This window comes from Lepisma saccharinum, chromosome 9 (genome assembly GCF_977018435.1).
Source record: "Lepisma saccharinum chromosome 9, izLepSacc3.1, whole genome shotgun sequence".
NCBI lineage: Eukaryota > Metazoa > Arthropoda > Insecta > Zygentoma > Lepismatidae > Lepisma > Lepisma saccharinum.
This window is the reverse complement of record NC_139237.1, coordinates 84,504,319-84,509,648: the sequence shown is the minus strand read 5'-3', so window position 1 is coordinate 84,509,648 and position 5,330 is coordinate 84,504,319. Positions and strand designations below refer to the sequence as shown.

General features: G+C 38.8%; 1 pseudogene; it reads left to right on the top strand.

Annotated features, from left to right (window-relative positions):
• The first annotated feature begins 3,217 nt into the window (after positions 1-3,217).
• Positions 3,218-4,963, top strand: LOC145992516 (glucose dehydrogenase [FAD, quinone] pseudogene; annotated as a pseudogene).
• Positions 4,964-5,330: the final 367 nt, after the last annotated feature.

Sequence of the window (5,330 nt, the reverse complement as noted above, 5' to 3'; positions counted from 1 at the left end):
TACAGTAGGACAAGGTTGTGGTAAATCCGTTTATCACTTAGTATCAGCCACTCGACCTTCGCATAATACGGCGTCAAATGTTCAGAATATTTTATGTCAAATACGAAGCGAATGCAGGCATTTAGCTTGCTCGTCCGAATAAACAGTGTCACAATAATCAGTTATAGGGAAGACAAGAGATTGAACAAGTTTGGTTTTTATACGTTCGGGGAGGATGTTTTTAAGCCGGTAGAGAGTGTGTAGTGCACCAAAAGCTCTTTTACATACTGAAGTCACGTGTTCTCTCCAGGTAAGATGATGGGTGAGCTTAAATCCCATATTTTTAACTGTAGTGGAGAGAGGCAAGTGTATATCAATGACCACGAGCTTAGGGAGATTTAATTCGTCAATTTTGTTAAGAATCTTTGGGGAGCCTACGAGCATACACTGGGTTTTGGTCGGGTTGACGTGCAAGCCGTAGTCTACCGACCACTTGTTGATTTTCTTCAGGTCTTTGTTACACATTCGGTTGCATACAATATTTCTTGAGGAGGGAAGGAAAAGTATAATTGAAAGTCGTCGGCATAGATGTGACACCTACAGTGGTTAAGCACCGACGGGAGGTCGTTTATATACAGTGTAAACAGGAGGGTGAGAGGTAGAGCTAAAAAAGTTACTTTCAGTAGACAGCTGTCATAAATAAATTCTTTATGGAGATTTTGGGGAACGCCTCATTGACCTGGGGGGATGGGCACCCTGCTTTTAAGAAGTACCTTTGCAAACACTGGATGGAACGCAATTCACAGTAAGAGATTTCAGTAAGTTTTGGTTGTATTGAAGATTGGTCTTTCCAAGGAATAGGATAGATGGAAGGCTTGTGTTGCTGCAGCCATAAACCTTGGGTTTTAAGAAGGCTAGATAATTGGGCGGGTTAAAGTTACATTAGTGTAAGTAACTTTTTTAAAAAAAGCAAAGGGTCTCATTCACAGCACTCTGCTGATCAACACAACATCTGTTTCCTTTATCACTAGACCTTAAACTGTCATCTGTAGCCAGTTGAATGAATCTCTGACTTACTTCACGTTTTCTGTTAACAAATTGACTTATCTCGATCTGGTTTCTGTGTCTAAGTATTTTTTTTTTTAACAAAGTGACTTACACCACTGTAACTTTAACCCATCCAATTAGTTAGTTAGTTCGTTGAATTTGGGGGGAAATTGAGAGAGTGAGTGCGCTTGCATTTCTTTACACGACTCATAGTGGATGATCCTATTAAATACAACCGTATGCGATTGAAATTAGCAAAGCAAGGTTCTTTGAACTTGGAGGTTACTTCCGACACCTGAGTGTGCACGAAAATCGTTAAGACAATAGTTTTCTCCAATAATTGCAGATTTCGGGTAATTTATTTTATATTTATTATTTATTCATTTATTATTAACCAGTCGCCTATAACAGAGCGAATGCTCCAATTACAATAGGCATTACAATTTGATTTGCTATATACAATATCATTTACATAGATACATAATACGTGATACAAACACATACTCGTAGTAATTATTACACAAAACCTTAGATAAATACGAACACAAAAAGTTTACAAATACAAAAGTTACACTAATACAAAAATTACATAGGTATATATATTACAAATTTTGAACAGAGGAGAAAACTAAAGGACTGAAGAAACAAAAAAAATAAACAAGTAACAAGCTGTAAAAGCTTGAGAATATTAAAGAAATTATACAAATGCCATTATTTAAATAAGAAACAGCAATAATCAATACAAAGCAAAGTTCAAATTCGAATTCATTTATATGTATACAAAATGTAATTCTAGATATATGAGATAAAAGCTATATATTGTATTCGAGACTGTATATACTACGTATATACACTGTATATCACTCTAGAATTGGATCTGTTTTATTTGTATATTATTTCTAATATGTTATTTAAACTATATAGAAAGTTCTAAATATTAAAAGCAAAATCCAAATCAATTCCATTCGAGGCAATATTATTATGTTTACTTAATAATCTAATGATTGGAGAATTTTGATGGAATTTTGTGTTTGTTTTATTGCAGTAAAATGGTTGTCTTACTCTTAATACCTTATAATTGACGTTATAGTTTATCAACTGTAAAAGATTTTCACACTCAAGTATACCATTAATAAGTTTGTATAGTAATAAGTTTTCTCTTTGTCCCCTGTTATGTTGAATGTTTACTTTCTTTCTGCTATAAACTTTTCTTGGTTAGTCCTGCATGAGAGAGTAAGAGTGAAGAAGCCAAACGCTATCTGAAGGAGAAGTATTGAAAATACTTGGGAGTAGAAGATGCAATGTAAATGACTGTAAATACGAATGTGGAAATTGTAATTTATTGTAACTATTTCATTTCGTTGTTCAGTGTATATAAGCTGTTAGTGTTTATTGATCCATTTCCTATCGGCCGACGTTCTATTTTTGGTGTTGAATGTCGAAGTGCTCTCAACAAGTATTTTAGCATTTTTAGTTATACTTCGTGAACTCTAATCTAGTAACACATCTAATATGACACTCTTATCGTCACTTGACCTGCATCTTGAAGCAAAACTCAAACCCTTGCTCAGTTCTATTTAACCGGGGATCGAACATGGGACCGCTTGCTTACATGACGACAACGTCGCCACTGCGCCAGTGGAGAGGATCTGAAGTATTCTTCCCAAATGTAGTGTGAAGTAATGGAATTTCTGTTGTTGACAGATTGGCAGAATTATCTTAGTTTACATCCTTCGTTTTGATAATATGAACGATAATAACTGATTATCGCATTTCGCTGGAAAATGTTCTCAATTAGCATGGCTGATTTACCGAAGAGTTTTTGCAACAGTAAACATTTCTGTGTCTCAACACCAATTTTCGCCTCTCATTGCTATAGTCTCGAAGAGTTTACACTCGTACACAAATGAAGTCAAAATTACTTAATTCTTGACATGATACAATACAAATACAAATCCGAAATTTACATAATCTCTCTCTGCTTTCTGTGTCTGCTGTGTATGTGTGTGTAGTATTTCACACTTTGTAATGGTTGTTTTCGGAATTCCTAGAATACAGTCTAAGTGTAAGACCAATGTAGCTACTAGCTCTCTTAGGAACTTAAATTGCTTTGAATTCTAAATTCTAGGCGAAGAAATATTTAAAATGCGATTTCACTATTTTGCAGGCCAACCAATCATATCGTCGCATAATGCATCACATACCTGAACTTCACGTACTTATCTGGATCCTGTTGACAGTCATCACATTTATTAATGGCGGTGTAGTGGATGAGGTCGACTTCGTGGTTGTTGGTGCTGGTGCGGCTGGTTCAATAGTTGCCAGTCGCTTGTCCGAGGTTTCTTCGTGGAGAGTCCTGTTGCTTGAAGCTGGCAGAGACGATGATCTGCCTGTGATCTCCATCCCTGCGATGACGCCACTCCTATTAGGCACCTCTCTGGATTGGAAGTACTACACTCAGCCCCAGAATAACTCCTGCCTCTCTACAGGCGGCAGGTGCTTCTGGCCCAGGGGTAAGGTCCTTGGAGGAAGCAGTTCGCACAATGGGATGATTTACGTCAGAGGGAACAGGAAGGATTACGACGGATGGGCAGAACTTGGGAATGACGGCTGGAGCTACGAGGACATTCTGCAGTACTTCCTGAAATCGGAGGACAACGGAGACAAAGACATAGCACAGAACACCCGATACCACTCTACAGGAGGATATCAGAGCGTGGAGAGGTTTCCATATGCAGACGACAATGTGAAAACCACTATGCAGGCTTACAAAGAGCTGGGTCACACTGAGCGTGATATCAATGCAGAGTCTCAAATTGGATGCATGATCTTACAGACCACGACCAAAGATGGTCAACGGAGGAGTATGTCAAAGTCCTTCCTTGCACCAGTACGAGGGAGAAAAAATTTGCAAATTCTCACCAAGGCTACTGTAGTTAAAGTTCTCATAAACTCTCTTGCCAAGAAAGCAACCGGTGTTCGTTATGTTAAGAATGGGAAGTACTTCGATGTTTTTGTTCGTAAGGAAGTCATTTTGTGTGGTGGCTCCATAAATTCCCCGCAGCTTTTAATGCTATCAGGTATTGGACCTAAGGAGCACTTGAAAGCCCTGAAAATTCCTGTTATTTCAAACCTTCGAGTAGGTGATAATCTACAGGATCATGTCACGTTTGATGGTGTATATCTTAGTTTGAATCAAACATCCGTCATTCCGAAGAGTTTGATTGAAGTGAGTAATGATTTTGCAGAATATTTTGTTAATTACTCTGGCTTATTTTCGGTCGGTTCTCTTCAAGTGAAAGCTTACGTCAAAATTAATTTTGAAGGTTTGCATTCTGCACGAAGAACAGAGGAAGGCGTTCCAGATATTGACCTCACTGTACAACGTTCCATTTTAAACAACCCACCACTTGTATCGTCGTTTGCTTACTATGATCATATTATCATTCGGCCAACTCTTCTTGGTCCCAAGAGTATTGGCTACATGCGTCTAAATTCCGCTGACCCTTTTGACAAACCTCTAATCTATCCCAACTACTTGACGGCGGACGAGGATGTAAAAACTCTGATAGAGGGGACAAAGCTTTGCCTCAAGGTATCTGAGACGAAAGCATTTCAGAGCATCGGTGCCAGGTTGAACACCACCAAACTCGAAGGTTGCGAAGAGTTCGAGTTCGGATCGGACGAGTACTGGCGGTGCACGATGTACTATTATACGCACACGACTTTTCATCCGTTGGGTACGTGCAAGATGGGTCCTCCAAAAGATCGCAGTGGGGTTGTAGCTCCTGATTTGACCGTGTATGGGGTGAGAGGCCTCAGAGTGATTGATGCTTCAATCATGCCAGTGATTCCGCATGGAAACATAATGGCACCAACAATGATGATCGCTGAGAAGGGCTCTGATATGATAAAGGATGCATGGAGATTGGATTGAATGGTGGGATGTTCGTGATGTTTGTTCTTAAATGACTTGAAGCTTCATCTTCAATGTATACATTTTGTTTTGTTGCGGCTCGTGTTTATCTTTTTAGGCAAATCCTAGCGATGAAGATGATTGATGAGAAATTAGTGAATGAGCACTCAGAAAGAGAAAAAAGATTCCTTAGTAAGGACTAGAAACTCGGAGCGCCGTTGGCGAAATCGTGTGTCCAGCAGTCATCACTGTCGGTCACTTGTTAGCTTAGTTACTCAAGATTAAATGCTGATATACTGAAATTACTTCCTCGAAATTTTGTTTGGCTGTTTCGTGTTAGTTACGCGAACCTCTAATTTATCTCGGACCACATTGGAACTTAGGCTTG